The following is a 17127-nucleotide window of genomic DNA, read 5'->3' as shown; positions in this document are numbered from 1 at the left end:
CTCCTTCCACCATAAACATTGTCACGGAGCCTTCAAGGTGACCTGTGGCTGGTGGGGAGGCAGGCGAGGCCGAGGGAGGGAAGGGGCCGGAGGCTTTGCTGATTCTGCTCCTTCGTTATGCTCTGTATATAGATACAATTATAAATATTATTATAAATATTTTACCTTTGTACTGGAGACTGCGCTATGGAAAAGTGGGTGGCTGGTGATCTCGCTCACTGAGATGAGCGGGGATGTTTAGCCAGGAAGGATTTCAGGCTTCAGGGGTAGTTCAGCCCCTGGGGCCATCCCACAGGCCCTGGGGCTGGTCCCCACGCTGCACGTTGCCCACTCTTTACTCACCACTCGGGCTTTTACAAGCAGTGATGTAGGTACAATGTGTAGCAGATGCTTTGGAAAAGCATGGCTAAAAATGCAGCCCCTGCTCGGCGTGGGCTGAGTTCACAGAAGGCTTTGGCAAGACTCTGCAGCGATTCTCCCACAAAACCCAAGCACTCGCTGTCCCAGAAGCTCCCCGGGTAGCCACACAGAGTGTTTTCCTTTCTTCCATGCTGTGTGGTACACCACTCTCAAAAATGTGGAAAGAAGATAAATCCAACTATCTTGTCCAAGTCATTTTCTTTTGTGCCACAGAAAGAAAGTGTCACTTGTCAAAAATAAAGTATCATTCAGTGGAAATCACCATCTCGTTAGGAAAACCCCAATTAAGGGAGGAAAAGTCTTTATATTTAGACCCGTGCCCTGTGGTGTTGAAATACTGCAGCTCACATTTCCATTTGCTCAACGGTGTGGCTGCTGTGGTGTAGATACAATCTCAGAAACACCACATGTAAGCTACAGTGAACAGTTTCCACTTCATTACTGCAAAATAATGCTGCAAAATCAGTGTCAGATGAGTTGGCCTCGGTGAGGTCAACAAGCTCCAGAGATACCTGGGTTTTCTTAGGTGGCTTTGCCCATTGAGGTCAACCAGGTCACTTGGCCCAAGGAGCAGCGGTTCCTGTCTGACGGGGAATGCTGCATGAGCGGCCAGATGCCGGTTGACTCAGAAAGATGATAACCCCAGGGAAGGGACTTTTATCGGCTGTTGCCTGTTGCCTGTGGCAGAGGCGATTACCTGTATAAGCCCACCGTCTAGTGGCCAAACTCCAAGACAGCCTTCGCTGCTCTCGCTGCTGAGGGTTTTGGTGATGGTAGGAGGGAGGGAAGCACAAGTCCCACACCTGGGAACGGATACCTGGATGCTCCATCCAGATTCCCGGCCCTCGGGGTTGTGAAGATGACCGCAGATGAAGGACAGTCACTTCAAGGCTATCAGCCTGATCGCAGCCACCGCACAGCCTTGGCCTCTAAATGGCGTCTTTGGATGGAGACGTGTAAGTGCTGGGGGGACAGAGACCTGGTGCGTGGTGCCACCTCAGCTGGTCCTTCTGCAGAAGCATCACCCTCCCTGCTGTGAACACATTTTCATTTCGGAAAGTTGGTCTAGAAACTTTTGCTCCAAAATCTTCCAAGTTTCAGCTCAGATTTGCTTATGACTAATCTAGATCCTGCTCGTTCAGATGCCAGTGGGATGTCTCAGCTGAGCTGTTGTTTTCTTTCCCGACCCCCAGCCCAGCCTCCTCTCTGAGACAGTTGCCCACATGGCAGCTCTCTGCCCCCATCCTGCCCGCTCCCGGGGCTGGGTCCCCTCTTCAGCCTGGCAGCTTTTGCCTTCAGAAAGGATGGGGCTCTCCTGCTGCAGAGGGCACGGGCAGGGCATGGCTGGGTGCAGAGGACACCATGGCTCTCTTTGGGTCGCCACTTGGACGGAAAGCTGCGCAGTCTTCCTTTCCCTGGCTAGGCAAGCCAAGCCACTGCGTTCGCTCATGGCCGAGAAGAAAAGGGGCTAAAATGGCCTTTCCTTCTCCCACCAGCCGTCCAGAAGTTGAGGCTGAGTTGCCCCCGTGCACAAGCTGGAGCAGCCCCCGGGCCACACTGACCCACTTGGGCTGGAGACGGTGCCTGGGGACAGACGGAGGCTCAGGAACAGCCTCAGGCTCCTCGGGCAGGACACGCGAGGCATGGCGAGGGTCAGAGCCACGCTTCCCTCCGCCCCCGGAGCAACAAGCTATTCCTTTCCCAGGGCCACCAAATCCCCAGCATCAGCTCAACCCGCCACACAGACATCGCTGTGACTGAGAGTGGGGCGAGACCAATGACTGAGGACGTGTCTTGTAGTCCTAAAAACCTCTCTGGTTTGGCAAATTAAAAACATTGGCAAATTCCCGCTATGGTCTGGGAATGTAGCGCAGAAGCGGCTCCGGCGCGTGTGGCTTGGGCTGGCCTGGAGAGACCCGCCGGGCTGTCGCAGTCGCTGCTAGATGGCACCAGCTGAGAGCTGCAGCCGGGGTGTTTGCTGGACTGGGATTAACTTTCTTTTCTTCCTCCAAGGGCGAGGGTGAGCACAGGAACCAGCACTGAAATTGCTAAGATGTGAATCATGCGGATTTAAATGTCTTTTCTGCAGAGACCAGTAGTTAGGTATAAAAGTGGAAAGAACATTATTTAGAGCTCGTTTCAATATTGTTTCCAATGGTGGAGAAAAAAGACAAACATATTAGAATCCCTCTTGAAACGTTAAATGTATTTTACTTCCTGTGCCCAATGCAGTTCAGTTTTAGGTAGACCCGTTCTCCAGAGGACCTAACACAGAACCATTGTTTTCTTCCACAAAATGTCCAAACAACTCCTTCGAGCGCCCCAGCCGAGAGCAGCTTGTGAGCAGCCTGCTTGCACAAGGTGACCCGAGTCGTACCAGCACCCTCGTGTCCTTTGAGAGGAGGGTGATTCCCCCCCGCGCCGTGTTCGCCGTGGGTGCCCCCCCCCCCGATCCCCACGCGTGCTGCCGCAGGGAGCGCGAAGCCTCTATCGTGAACCAGCCGGGGTTTTGGGGACACCGCGGGGAGCAATCCCGAGTGACCTCCTCCCTCTGCCCCTGCGGAATGCCCGAGCCCCGGTTTTAGTCTGCCTGAAAAAGGGGGTTTTGTGCCGGCCGAGCGCAGCCGCCTCTCCCCGGGCAGGGAAACGCAAATCCCCGCAGCTGAGAGGCTGCCGAGGGTGGTGTGATGCTCTGACCTGCCAACAACAATTCAGGGCTGTGTTTCCTTTCGGAAAAAGCATTTGCATACCCTCTATTCACTTCGTTTGGTTAAATACGTTTGAAAAGGCAAAAGCTCTGGGTCATTGAGACTGAAGAATGGGCTGTCTGAGGGCCTCCCCCCCCACCTTAACTCTTTGAAACCTTAGAGAGACACCTCTGAAAAAAACCTTGCTCCAGTGTCTTCGGGAGACACGTCTGAAAATATCCAGAAAGGGGAATCTCAAGGCTGCTTTTGCAGCAGGAAGGGAAAGGGGACTGGGGATGGGGAAAAGCCTGACAGCAAGGAGGCGGCAGAAAGGCTGCCATACACCTCCGAACTGAACGTTCGCTTACGTGCGGCCGTAAGCCAGATTTGGGGAGAGCTTGTAAAATTTAGCACAGACAGAAACGCCTTCATGAGGACTTGAAAATATCTGTGCAAACAGGAGAGCAAAAGCAAGTGTCAGGCACAGAAATGTACTGCGTGCTGCAGGGTGTGAAAATCAGAAAGTGGAGCTGACTAGAAACAAAATTACAAATAACCGAATTGCCCCTTTAGTTAACAAAATAAAATAAAATTTAAAAAAAAAAACCCAGCCAAAAAAACCACAACCAAACAACAAAACCTAAAGCAACAGCAAAGATCCTGAAACATAAACCAAGTGTTTAAAAACTTTCAAGCAATGTAACCACTTGTTATTACTGTCAGAAGAAAAGAAAGTTTCAGCGAAGTTTCAATATTTAAGGACATCTCAAATCAGAGCCCGGCCACAGATTTCTGAAAAACCTTCCTGGAGATGACGCCAATCCCCCCCTTTTCCCTCATTTTCCGGCGCGGTGCCAGGCCCTCGCTGCCGAGGGTAGTGGAGCTGGGTGCTGTGCTGTGATTGGGGTCTGTGGCCGGGGGGGTGCCAGGATGCAGAAGGGAGCCCCTCGGACCGGGGCAGGATACGGCCCCTGCACCTCACTGCATCCTGCACCCACCGAACTCAGCTCCAAAACGGAGACTGTGCGTCTGGATGCCTGCAAACTGTTTTGAGGATGACAGCTGGGAAGAGATGCATGAGCAATAAAATCATCACCGTGGGTTTATTTTTGTTCCTTTGCCATCCATTGGCATCCCTGCGGTGTAAGGAAATGGAGGGCTAGAGGGAGAGGAGGCAGAAACACTTGCCTGGTAGCCTCACAATAGTGTTCCTAATTATCGAATTAATCCTCTATTCGTACAGTATGTTTCCTTCCTGCTGCTCATTGTAAGTGGTCAAAAATCTATGGTGTGTAATCAGTACAAGCATAGCATCTGACCAAATGACGTAGAAAGGAAAAAGAGACTGCTAAAAAGAAACACAAGGGAGTAAATTTCCCCCCATCTTTTACATGACTTTCATTATTTGACTAAGTAGCTGTTTTCTGCCCTTACTTCTAGTCACGGCAGGATTTTCCATGGATGGGCCTTAAGGAACTGTTGGCAGATTTCTGTTCTGTACCTGAAGCTATTGCCCTGGGTTATGGGAATGTCCTGAAAGACGACGCAGCAGTTTTTATGGAGTTATCCTCAGAATGTTGAAGTGCCGTGCGGGACTGGGGAGCGATGAAAGCCCAGGAGCTCGTGGGCCAGCTCTGAGCCCAGTGTGGTTTCCTGGTGGTACAGCCTCGGTCAGCTGCTCGGATGGCTCTGTGTCCTCCTGGCTATAAGCATCACTCTGTTTAAAATTCAACCTTAACCAGTGTTTCTCATTCATTTTGATAAAGCATAGAGAAATTAAATATGTTACTCTCTCTTACAGTAATCTTCTTTCACGTTGTGTTAACTGCGAACATTAAATGCACTGTGATTTACTGATATCACTTTTTTTTTTTTCCTGGATGGGTGAGGTCTCAGTCAAATCCCATAAAAGTCCTTTGAAGTCTTTCCATTGGTTTTACTGGTAGTTGGATCTCACTGGGCTTTAGACTGAGCAGTAATCAGCACAAAAGGTGAAGTTTTGTTTCCTTTGTACTTGTAGAGTATAAACACCCCTGCTACTTAACGCGCTAAGGGGATGGTCAGTTTGGGACAGCTTTCCACAGAAGCAGAAGTCGCTCCAGTCTGGTTTGAAGCACAAGGGGCTTTGTAGCTCCTCTTGCCTTGGCCGGGTCCTGGGTGCTCAGCACCTCCGGGCTCAGCTCCACCAGCCCTCAGGCTCCCGTTCTGCAGAGCACAGCTAATACATCTGCAGGAGGATCTTTCTTACACATACTTGAACTGTCTTCTGAGTTCCTGTGCCAAAGGCTCTTAGAGCAAAACCCTGTTTATGGTGAACTGCATGCTTTCCCTCAGCTGGGTGTCCAAAAAAGGAGCTTGTCTTCCCGTAAAACACTCTCCCGATTATTCTGCTCTGCCAATGTTGGGCAGAAAATGCTGGGGCATCGGGGAAGCTTTTATTCTGTGTATTACTTAGTGTGTGCTTACGTCCATCTTCGCTTAAGGTAGGAAGCCTAAATCCAGTTTTCTCCCTTTATTCTGTCTCATGTTTCTCCTATGGTTGTTTCAGCGAGTGAGTCTTTATGCTGTATGTATGTGCAACAAAAGCAAGAGAAGAGAAAGGGAATAACTGCTCAGGGTGTTTACTGGGGAGGTGGAAGGGTCTGAAACACTTGTTTTACTGAAGCCCTCCGCCTACGCTGAGGGTATATCACCCACTGTCATCTCCATGGAGGTAGGCAAGAGCATCTCTTACCACCAGGTGCCTGAAAGAAGACCTCTTGTAAATCAGTGCAGCACAGCAACTTGTTTTTAATCCAATATTTATTTAAAACCAGTATTCCCACATCCCCTTTGGAGCACTCCGCCATGAACACAACTGTGTTGTATCCGCGGGCTGCAGGCACCCGAGCGCCCGGCCAGCCCAGGGCTGCTCACGCACCGGAAATATTTTCCTGACTACAGAGTTTTTGTCAAGCTGTGGCTCAGAAGGAACAAAGGGGCAAGAATCTCAGCTGGTGAATATTGTTGAGGTCCCACTAAGGCAGCACTGTGATGCTGATTTACACCTGCAGACCATTTAGGCCACTTAGTCCCTGCCCTACCCTGGCAATTTTATGAATCGAGCCTGATTGCAGAACACCCACACGTGAACCGAAGGAGTGATGTTTGACAAGGTTGCCTGAAATGTCATTAAATATCTGTCCCTCTTCATTCATTGAGTGTTAAGTGTTCTTTGAGAATTCTCCATTACGCGCTCCAAGCGCATAGTAACGCAAGTGCAATTTAGGACAGGTCAGACAGAAACTTTATTAACTATGACAGTCGTGAGAGAGCGTTCAGACAGCATCGCCCCCTCTGCTCCCCCCTTCTCTGCCAAGTGATTGTGGAGATCCAGCCTATATACGGTTACAGGAAAAAAAGGAAGAGGTGAGGAAAACCATAATTTAAATGTTAACAAAGCCAGGTATCCATCCCTGGGAGGGGACTTCTCAAATGCCTCGTTAACTGCCAGAATTCTAAGAAAGGATAACAGTAAATAACAGTAAATACGGTGGCGGTAGGGCAGAGGGCTGCGGGGGCCGGAGCAGTGGCCCACCCGGCGGGTGGTAGCTCAGCTCAGAAGTGGGGAGTTGGGAGCAATCAGAGATTGTTAGCTTTCGGCTGAAAGGAATCTTCTTTTAGTGAGGATAAACGTCTTAGCCAGACCTCTCATATCTCAAATATTAATAATTTTACCACCACAAATGAATTGCGAAGTTTTTGTTTTGTTACTGTCGGTGTATATTAACAAAAACTGGGTTTGGCTCAAGCGACGGGGTTTTTCTCATTGCTCTTAATATATGTAACAATATAAGGATGATGTTGGCAGTAGTTATTCTCGTACTATTTTATTGATTCAGATGATTTACATTTATTCTACTCAAGCTACGAAGTTGCTAATTTAGCAGACTAGGGCTGGCAACGCAGACTTTCTCAGTGTCAGAAACTTCATTTTATCATGACTTTTCCCAAAGGGGGAGGGAAAAAAAAAAAAAAAAAAAAAAAAAAAGATGCTGTCTTTCCTTTGAAACTGAGCGTTTGCAGGCAGGCTTTGCAGTTTTACATCCCAAAGCCTTGCTGCGAGGCTGTTGGGAGCCGTAAAGCTCCCGCATGACAAACAGACGTGCCAAACCCATGCAATATTCAGCAGCAGAAGGGGCGAGTTTTGCTCAGCTGCCAGAAGCTGGCAGAAGGCTCCCATGCCGGGATGCGGAGTCTCCAGTGCCTCAAGGGTTACACCGGGGCACTGCTGCTGCTCCGCTAATGCAGCCTAAGCTGATATTAGCCAAGCTTAACTTCTTTCAGCAGTTTGCAGATGGGAAGGGGGTGGGACGTCCTGGAGTCAGCAGTTCTTCAACAAGTACATGAACGGCAGCTCCGGCGGTGGGAGACCCAGCCATGAGCTGACTGCGTGCGAGGGGAGAGGAGGCTTGTCCCGCAGGTGGTAAGGCCGCGGCTAGCTTTAGTTTTAATTCTTGAAACCTCGGTGAGGAGCTCGGGTGGTTCCAGGCGGGACCCCCGAAGGTTTCACCCAGCCCCGGGGCGGCCGCGGGCTCTGCGGGAGTTGGGCTGCGGGATGCCGAGCAAAGCAAAACCGGGGGGGGGGGAAAAAGGGGGGTGGGGGGGTGGGGGAGACCCCTCTGTGCAGAGAGGGACCCCACGGGCGCGGCTGCTGCGGGAAAAGGCGGTCTGGGCCGCGTTGCTCGGTGTTGCGGTGCGGGCAGAGCCCGCCGGCGTGGCTGGCAGGACGGGGGCGAAACACCAGCCCCGGAGAGAGGTCGCTGCTTTTGCAGTTTCCTGTTGTTTCAGATGTTTCTAACAGCCTTAGAGAGGGGAAAAGCTCCAGCGCGGCTCTGCCTGGAGATCACAGCGCTGAAGGCGGCCGGTCCCGTGTGGGCCGGGCAGCTCCAGCCGCGGGGACGGCGGCGGCTCCCGGCTCGGGGCTCCAGCCCCAGGGCTCGGGGGGGACCCCCGGGCACATCCGTGGCCTCACCGGTGACGGCAGCTCTGCCCGCACCCCGGCCACCGACAAGGTCACTTGGATGCAGAGATGGAGGCTGGTTTCTGGGGGGGGGTGTGTGCCCCGGGAGGGCTCTGCTGGTTTGGGCTTCATTCCCCGAAACTCCTGGCCCCAAGCATCGGGGCTTGTTTCCGATAGCAGGAGCTCTGCAGAGACCGGCAAACTCGTTGCATCGTGGTTGGCACCCTGCAGGTTTCCAGGCTTTCTGTACGTCGAGTTTCAACCCCCCTGGCCTCAAGGTCAGCTCTCTGTGACGGATGTTGCTGGTGACTGACGTGTGCCTTCGCCAAAGCTACGCAGCGGCGGTGGGTTATGCGAGTTAAATGCACAGCGCGATGTGGTTCCTCATCAAATGCTGTGGATTCACGCCACCTTCAAGCACATAACCGCGTGCGTGCTCCGTCCATGTGGGAAGAGCCTGCCAGGCTCCGTACCCTGGTGTCAGGCACAGGGAAACCTCGGTGTAGGCATGGAATACCCGCTCTGGATGTCGAGTGCAGTTTCTCGCTTGCTGCATTGCGTTGGCATGTGTCCCATCCTTTGGTGTGGTGGGGATAGGTTGGGTGGGAGATGTGAAGAGGATGCTTTCAGGGGTTTCAGAGAGGCTCCTGGAGGGTGGAGGATGCCCGCTTGGTCCTGGTGGTTTACAGCATGGTGGGTCAGGGATGGCTGCTCGGTACAGCTGCCGAGGGGGCTGCGTGCAGCTGCGGGGCCTCCTTGGACAATCTGCACAAACCCAACGTGTGGTTATTTGCTGTTTTCCAGTGCAGTGAGAGAGGTCCCTAATGTGGTGACCGTTTCTGCAGTGAACGGTCTGTTTTTACTAGCTTCACGTGCAAGAGAGAAACGTAAAGTTATGTGCCTTTAAAAGCACGGTGATGTTCTTGCACGCAGAAAATATGCAGAGATTGTTTTGAGAAGCTCTGGCAGTTTGCAGGCACGGTGTTTCGGTGATGACCGTAGGCTGCTGGCGCGGGGCCCGGGCAGGCAGAGGGCATGGCAGGAGCTGGCAGGCCTGTGCAGTGGGCAAGGCTGCCGCACCGCGCTTCTCCTGCCTGAACTGCCTGTCCCGCTGCCTGTCCCGCTGCCTTCAGTCGACCCGCAGCAGGAGGAATGAGTTGCTTTCCTTCGGGTCTTTTGGCACATGACCTGCCTCTTTCTTAACCCTTATTTTCTTGCCCCTTATTGCACTGCAAGGTTGCCAAATAAGCCTGGAGCAATTTTCAAAGCCTTCTTTGGTTGCTAGTTTGTTTTGGGATAAAGCCTGGGCCCGATCCAGGTCATGTTACATGTGCCCAGGGTCTGGATAAGCCCCTGCTCTCTCCAGGTGTACTTATAGCTTTGGGGTCCCCTCGCTCCTTCCCATCTGCACAGCCAGAGTCCTTCAGAAAAGCACTGCAACTTGCAGGGCACTTGATTGGTAATTAACCTGGTCTAATTATAGACAGCTTACTGTAAGTGAGGGATACAACTGTATTTATTATAGTTAGATCATGACACGACTGCTACTTTTTTTTTTTTAAGCTCCGTTTTTCAATGTCATTTTCTAGTTTCGGATTCCAGCGTGACATTCATAACGCCATCTTCATGGGCACGCGTTGGGCACACGCCTGGCAGAGGGCTTGTTGGTCTGCTCGTTGTTCGTGTGGCTCCGCTCTTACTGCGGTGGCAGGTCGGCAAGTTTTGGAGCTCTTCAAGCTGTAGTATTGGCTTAAAGAGTATTGTTCCTTATAATAAAGACAGTGCTTGGCTGTTATACAGTACAAACTAGCAGGTCTCGGCCTCAGTTTACGTCTTCTGCAGCAGCAGATGAAAAGCTGTGGTGCCATGCTGCGTGGGCAGCATCCTACAGGCAGCAACGGGCCCGATTCCCAGGATCTTCACGGCTGGAAGCAATGCCAGCTGCAGCTTGGCCCCCTTAGAAAGCATTTGCAGCAGGGCTACGTAGCTGTTGATATTACAGAAGGCAACATGAAATTGAAATTTGACCAAGAGTTTCAGTCCAGTTTGAGCTGTTGGCGCAACAGTGGAGGCTAACGTGTGGCTGGGAAGTGGTGTACAAGATGAAAATGTTCCTGTTCCTTCCTATCCTCTGCAGGCCTAGCTCTGAGCACGCCACGGCCTTATCGCTTCAGCGTTACGGAAGGTCTGCTGTTACAAGCTAATGGAGCTTTCTGTGTCGCTTTGGGTGATGCATTCCCAGAGCTGCCAGACTTCCCGAACAGAACGCAATGGCCGTGCAGGATGCTCGGAGTGTAATTCAGAAATCACTTTAAGTTGGTGCTGCCACCCAAAGAAACAGCAGCAACAAACCCAGGAAGGTTTGCAGCTGGATTGTTCCCCCTGCGCCGTTCCCTGGGCTGCCGCACAAATATTAGCGCTGGTGCCGGGGAAAGGCCCAGGGTGGGAGTGGGATGGACACCGGGGCGGGAGGCAGGCAGGAGGCAGGCAGGAGGGCTCCTCGCACTGGCAGGGCTTGTTACACGGCCCGGGATGTAGTGGGGTGTCACAGCCCGCGCGGGCTCGGCTGGGGTCTGCTCCCAGCAGGGCGGGAGGTGTGCGGTGGGTCGGAGAGCTGCCCTGGTCCCCCCGGCCGGGGCCAGGCCAAGTGCAGGCTGCCCCTGTGACCGGTCCCCGCGCCCACGCGGTGCGGTTCCAGCCTTAAACGAAGCCACTCTGAGCCGTGCTGCTGCCGGGGTCTCCGGCTGCCCTCCCTGCATGCATGGCTCTGGCTCCATCATGGCACCAGGGCTTATGATGCCGTATGATCCCCCTAGATGAGGATTTGGTTGGAAACTAACCTTTTTTTCTGTTACTGTTGTGGGACAGTTAGTTTTGTGCCAGCTCAGTTGCCTGCTCCGGTCCTTCGTCCCAGGGTGGGCACAAGGCAGAGGTGGGGGGGACCCCCACGGCCCACCCAGCAGCGGTGTGGGTTTGGGTCAGCCCAGCCTGCCGAGAAGGATTTTTTTGTTTTCAGGAACAGCAAGCAGAAATCAAACCTGGTGCAGGATGTGGATGCTGCAGGAGAGCAGCCAGGGCCAGCTCCTGCCTCCTGGTGTCCCCTCAACCCCCCCGTGTCACCGCGACTGCTCTCGCACATACTGACCGTGCGGCCGTGGCCGTGGGCTGGGTGGGAGCGGTCATGGAGAGCTGAGCCAGGCTGGGAACTGGCAGCGCAGGGACCTGCCTGTATGCCTCTTCTCACTGATGGTGACGCGCCGTGGGGACAGAGCAGAGCCAGCCCACAACAGCGAGAGCAATGCATGCCCGCGTGCCCGCTTCTTCCCCGCCTGTGCCTGCGAAAGCAGCAAACTTCACCCCAAATCTCCTTTCTTCCACCCGGCCCTGGGCCAGCAGCTTTGCAGAAGAGATGGCCACGGAGGGCCTGGCTCTGGCATGTCAAGGCAGGGAGGCTGAAAATGAGCCCTGCGGAGGGGGTTACATCCCACCTGGGCGCGTTGAAGGGCAGCGTGTGCTCTGCAGGGGTACAGAAAGTGATCCCCGGGGGCTCGGGGCAGCCTGCGGGTTGAGGCTGGAAGTGCCGATGCCATCGAGGCAGACAGCGCTGTTGCAGATTGCAGCCTCTGCTGAGCAACTAAAGATGTGCTCTTCATAAAAGAAAGAAAGAAAAAAGGAACTAGAGCAATGAAATGGGAATTGGCAAGGTGCGGAGCTGAACTTCCCCAGCCCGCTGGGTGCTGCGGTTGGACACCCCATCCTTGCCCTGCCACGGCCGGCCGGTGGTCCCTGCACCTCTGTATTGACCGGCACTGACCAAAAACTTCAGCTTACTGGGGCTCTTAGCTGGACCGTGGCCTCTACAGACAGTACTAAGGTTTGTTTAAATCCAATTGATATTTGAAGGCAAATGCCGTCAAGCTCTGTGCGGAGCACCTTTGTCTTTCCTGCTCTGTAAAGCTGGCTGTCATGGGTGCAGCTGCCTTTTCCCCTCTCTGTTCAGCGCTTCTCTTTGTACTCTGCCCCAGATAACTATTTTTGTGCAATTATTTAAGCTGTTTGTTCGCTGCCTGTCACACAGCATTCAAGACCCATATGGAATATGGGACAATCAACCATCAAAGTCACACAAAAAACCCCCAACATTCCCTTTCTCTCCCTGAACCAACAAACCCCCTTTTTCACAAGAACCAAGGTTTACAAATGATCCTGACTAGCTCTAGGACGTAGAGGAGCTTTGCAGACGCTCTGGAAGCAGCTTCCAGAACTGAACCCCAGCCTTGGCAAGAGCAGCGCGGTGGTGCAACGCCCCGCTTTGACGATGCCTGCAGGGCATGGCGTCTAAACAGGAGCCCCAGCAAACGTGCGCAGGATTCACTGGCACCTGTAAACTTTTTCCACAAGGCTGAGGGGCAAATTCTCTCCTGCTGTAGTCACCTCCACGGGTTGCTCCCGCAAGCCGTGCAGGCAGGGAAGGATCAGGCTGTGGTTGCCCCAGATGAAACTTTGCAGGCCCTGAGCTGGTTTCGGCACGGCTGGGTGAGCGGTCCCGGCAGAGCTCCCGGCAAAAGAACAAAGAGCCAGAAAAACACATGGCTTTGGGGGTTTGCTTTTCTTTTTTTTTCTTCTGGCTGGGTTATAATTTAGCTTGGAGGAATTGCCTGAGCCTGGCCGGGGCAAGCACCCGGCAGCCACGCTGGCACAAGACAGACACGATGAGTGTGATGGTGGGTGCAGAAATATCCCAGGTGGGTTTTGCCATCTGAACTTCATCTCTGCAACCAAGGGCTGAGGGTTTTTTGAAACCTTGTGGGTATGGTTCATCGCATGCTAGCACTGGGTAACGTTTTAAGGACGTTTCAGCAGATAGAGGAACTTTTTCATCACTATGCGTTAGGCAATTGATAGACTTCAGGGACAGCGGAGCTCTGAGCTGCTGAGTTTTCCCCTTCTGGTTGGAAACTTAAAATACTTGCACGGGCTTCCTAATGCTTCGTTATCCAGACGAGTGGCAGACTTGGACCAGGATCCTAGTCTCAGCTTTCCCGTACATGAGTCACAGTGGCTTCAGAGTACTGCTGCGCCCATCTGCTCGGGGCTGCGAAAGGTATTTCTAGGTTGGTTGACGTCCGTGAGCTGTGCCTGAGCGTGGCGAGGAGGTGTGAGGCCGGAGCGTGAAGCTTTCCGTCGGGGGTTTGGCATCAGCGAGGCAGAGGGATGAGGGTGAGCTGGCGGCGTGGCTCTGAGTGTGGGGCATTGCCAGCCAGCCGGGTGGTGGATTTTGCTCTCTGAAACATTACCAGCGTATAAAGTAAGATTGCCGCACAGCCACTGAATTATTTATTGAATAATTTCTCTTGGCAAGGCACTGGTATGCTGTAGATATTTTAGATACTTTAAATACCTCTGTTTATGTGCGGTTACCGTGCTCTTTCTCAAAAATCGGACTTTCAGGACATTGAGCTCCTTGTTAGCATTTTTCCCTTTTTAGCGGACGCTTGCAAAGATCTTGTGTCTTGCAAATGCATTTCTCGGCAGCGCTGAGCAGGAGGGAGCGGAGGCCAGTGCCGCTCCTCCGGGTTGCTTGGAGATTCCCATCCTTTGTCTGCGCCTTGCCTTTGGCGTTGGGGTGGCGAGGAGGCTGGTGGGTCAGCGGGGCCCCTGCGCCCAGCTTGGGGCTCTGCCACCCCCTCGGTCCCCGGGAGCCGCAGCGGAGCCCGGTGCCACGGTCGTGCTGAGGTGGAGCCGGTGCTGTGCACGCGCCAGCTACTTGGTGAGAAGGAGTTTTTTGGGAAGACAGAGCAGGAGTGTGAGATGTCTCTGCAATAGCGCTAGTGGCACAAGTGTTAATCATCAGTCACCCAGAGCAGGGGAATATATCTATTTTATGTACATGCACACGCATCCACAAGCATATACATCCACATATGCAGACACATAAATCTATGGCAGCCTCCTCTCTGTGACCATTCTTCTACCTGCCTCCCCTAAAAATAAAATCCAGCTTGCATTGCTGGGCCAAGTTTATACCACAGCTCCAACCCCACGCTGGACCGGTCCCTTCCATCATCCCTGTCCTCTCCCCGCAGTAACCAGAGGTCACACAAAAGCATTGCCGGCTTCCTCGCCGTGAACTTTATTTGCCTTGTTCCCTTCCAGCAGATCAGAGAGGCTTGACCCGGCTGTAAAGCCTTTTTCCATGGCAGAGAACTCGTCCGTGCTGACCGGGGAGGGAGAGCACGGGGGGGTCAGTGGGGAGGTGATGGCACGGGGACGGTCCCCGATGGCATCGCTGCAGCCCCAGGCACCCAGTTCGGGGTGCTCAGAGCCCCTGGCCAGCTCCACCGGCACGAAAGCAATTTGAGCTAAAGAGGCTTATGTACCATTGAAACCTCGTTCTTTAATAGTCTTGTTGGCAAACGGCCAGTTGAACAGATTGGATGGGTCTGACTCCCAAAGGAAAGGGAGAAGGACGTTTTTCATTAGTAAAAATAAAATATAAAAATTACAACCTGCTTCTATTACATTTCTTGCTCGCTGCTTGCTTCTCCAGTGTCCGCTCCCTGGAGAGATGCCACAGCCTCGCAGGCGTTGTGTGCCTTTCCTCCCTCGTTCGCTATCCATGCAAATAGATGTCCGAGAGCAAATCCGTGTTTTGCATCCGTCGCCTCTCACAACTACTTATGCTGTCTGAGTCCCGACATCATAATCCAAAAAAAAAGAAATTTTATCTCTAAACTGGTTCCTTTTTCTTTCTTTCTTTCTTTTTTTTTTTAAATTTTTTTTATTCCTGATTATGACTCTCTGAGTTATACCAGAACCATAGTCAATGAGGACTAATGCCTTTGCTTTGATTCTTAAAAATAAAATTCTGATTTGACTCTGCAAAGAATTGTGTAATCTTAAGTGAAACACAGTAATTGTGGTTTATATATTGTTGCAATTGCGAGTCAATTATTTCACTCACAGTGGGTAAAATTAAGCATCTGCAAGAGTTTGTTTTGGTCTGGTTTTGGTGGGTAGGGGGTGGTTTTTTTTAATGGAAAACAGTTTTGATGGAAATATACTGTCCCAAAAGTCAGAGCAGGGATACCTCACACCGAAGCCGTGGGAGTTCGGGTCAGCGTGATCTGACCGGAGGTGAGAGACGCTGAACCGGGAAAAGGGCTGTAGTGGCACGTTACGGGAACAAAAGCACGTAAAGTTTAAGAAAGTTTTAAATAGTATTAGCCTTGGCTTGGCTGATAGTCCCAATAATTGCTGAATCTCAAGTAGTTACAGCTGATTAATCCTTGCAGGGTACAGAGGGTCCCTCTGTGGGGGACGGGTCAGGGCTGCGGGGTCGCCGGTGCCCGAGCCGCTCGCGGGGGGATGCACGCCGGGTAAGGGTGTATTTGGGGCCACTGTTGTGGCGACGTGTTTATACCACAATTACACGTGTAGGACAAAAGCGGATAGGAGTCCCGCAAAAGTGCGCGAGCCAAGTATCGCTTGTCTTCTGCTTCATTTCGGGGCTGTTTACCGGATTTCTGCACACTCGTTCTTTCATGGTTTCAGAGATTTTTGATGCTCGTATTTTCCCTTTGTGTTTATCATCTCCTTCATTCTTTCTCAAGCAGTTTGTAAGACTCGCAGGTTGTCTGGCTTCCTCTCTCATGGCGGTGCAACTCTTCTGTAAGGTTTTCAGTAGTTATCTATAATGATCAATAAGTATATAACGGCATTTCCTCTCCGTGATTAACCCCGTTCAGCTGGCTCTGTGCCTGCTATAAAGTGTGGCATTACCATTTCCAAAACCACTGTGGTGTAGAACTACTAAAACTGAGAATAAAATTGACTTAATCTAGAACTAGCTGAAAACAGAAAGGTGGCCGAGTGCCCTGAGCTTCCCAAGTTTTCTCCTCTTTAATTAAAACAAATGAGAAACAGTCTGCAGGTTTGGAAGAAGCTGGGTATTGCATTTGTGGCTGAAGCACAACAAAGGCTGGATTTCAGTGTTTGTGGTTGGAGATCTCATTAGATCACTTGTTCCCATGAAATCTTTTGCATCTCTGTCTACGCAAGCGTGAGACCAGTCTGCCGCAGAGCGGCCGGTGTCCTCCCTCCTCGGCTGAGCCCAGACGGGCCCGAGGGTGGGAACTGAAGGTTCATCCAACTCCTCATCTTCTGTGCCCATACAAGCAAAACTTGCGGAGGTGCATGGCAGAGCTGGCTTGGCATCGTCTGGGGCTTTAATTACAGCAGTAATTAGGGATTCATAGCCTGTGGTCTCCTAAGAGCTGCCTCCCTGGCCAAGTTAGAGAAAGTCAGTGGTACTTGAGCTGCGTTTAATGACAGCGGCTCCTCCAAGGGTTGCTGTCCCACCGCGTGCTTGCATGAAGCTTGGAAAAAGGGGAGGGGAAAAAAAAAAAAAAAGAATTGTCCTCTGCAAGCAATAGACAAAATCCCCAAATGCCCTCTGCCTGCACGGTTACAGCAGCCCCTGCGCGCGTGTTTTCAGAAACACGTTAATCATTGCAGTAGCTTTCCTTTAAATTAGTAAATGGTTCCCAGAGCTGCAGTCCAACTAACAGCTGCCAGGTTTGTGTGTCCCTGCGAGTGTTGGTCCCTCACCCTCTGTAAATGGAGACTCTCGCGTAGTGACGTAGTCACAAGATGATTTCAGTCCTCATCTCAAAGTCACCTGAACCTTGCGTACAGAGTACCACGAGCGTGTGTTTCTTCTGCAGGGGAAGGTGAGGGAGAAGGGTCCAAATCTTGCTGAGTGCTTCCTCAGGCAAATCTTCTGTCACCGACCCCAGCTGAGGAAAACCACTACAAATAGCGGAGTCTGGGGGCTGTGGAGCTGAATGTGAGAAAACACAGCTTTAAGAGTTCAAAAAACCTCATACTCTTTCACTTGAGTGGAATCCCTCTAAATCTGCCTCTCTGGATTGAAACGTTTTAGATCCTGTAAATTCTGTGTCCTCGGTGAAATGAGTGAGCAGCCGCTGCCGTAGCCGAGGACGCGGGTCTGTGGCG

General features: G+C 52.1%; 1 protein-coding gene across 5 annotated transcripts in view; it reads left to right on the top strand.

The window, feature by feature from the left end:
• The window catches only part of ACSL6 (acyl-CoA synthetase long chain family member 6), a 59273-nt gene that overhangs the window by 4098 nt on the left and 38048 nt on the right, over positions 1-17127 (top strand). The window contains exon 1 of one of the 5 annotated variants that reach the window (XM_075766110.1): positions 7371-7572. The exons of the other annotated variants lie outside the window; for them this stretch is intronic. The gene's annotated coding sequence lies outside the window, so the exon portion shown is untranslated. Of the gene's footprint in view, positions 1-7370; positions 7573-17127 lie in introns of those variants that run through there. 5 annotated transcript variants of the gene reach the window in all.

This window comes from Balearica regulorum, chromosome 14 (assembly GCF_011004875.1).
Source record: "Balearica regulorum gibbericeps isolate bBalReg1 chromosome 14, bBalReg1.pri, whole genome shotgun sequence".
NCBI classification, from domain to species: domain Eukaryota; kingdom Metazoa; phylum Chordata; class Aves; order Gruiformes; family Gruidae; genus Balearica; species Balearica regulorum.
This window is presented reverse-complemented; position numbering and strand designations above follow the sequence as displayed.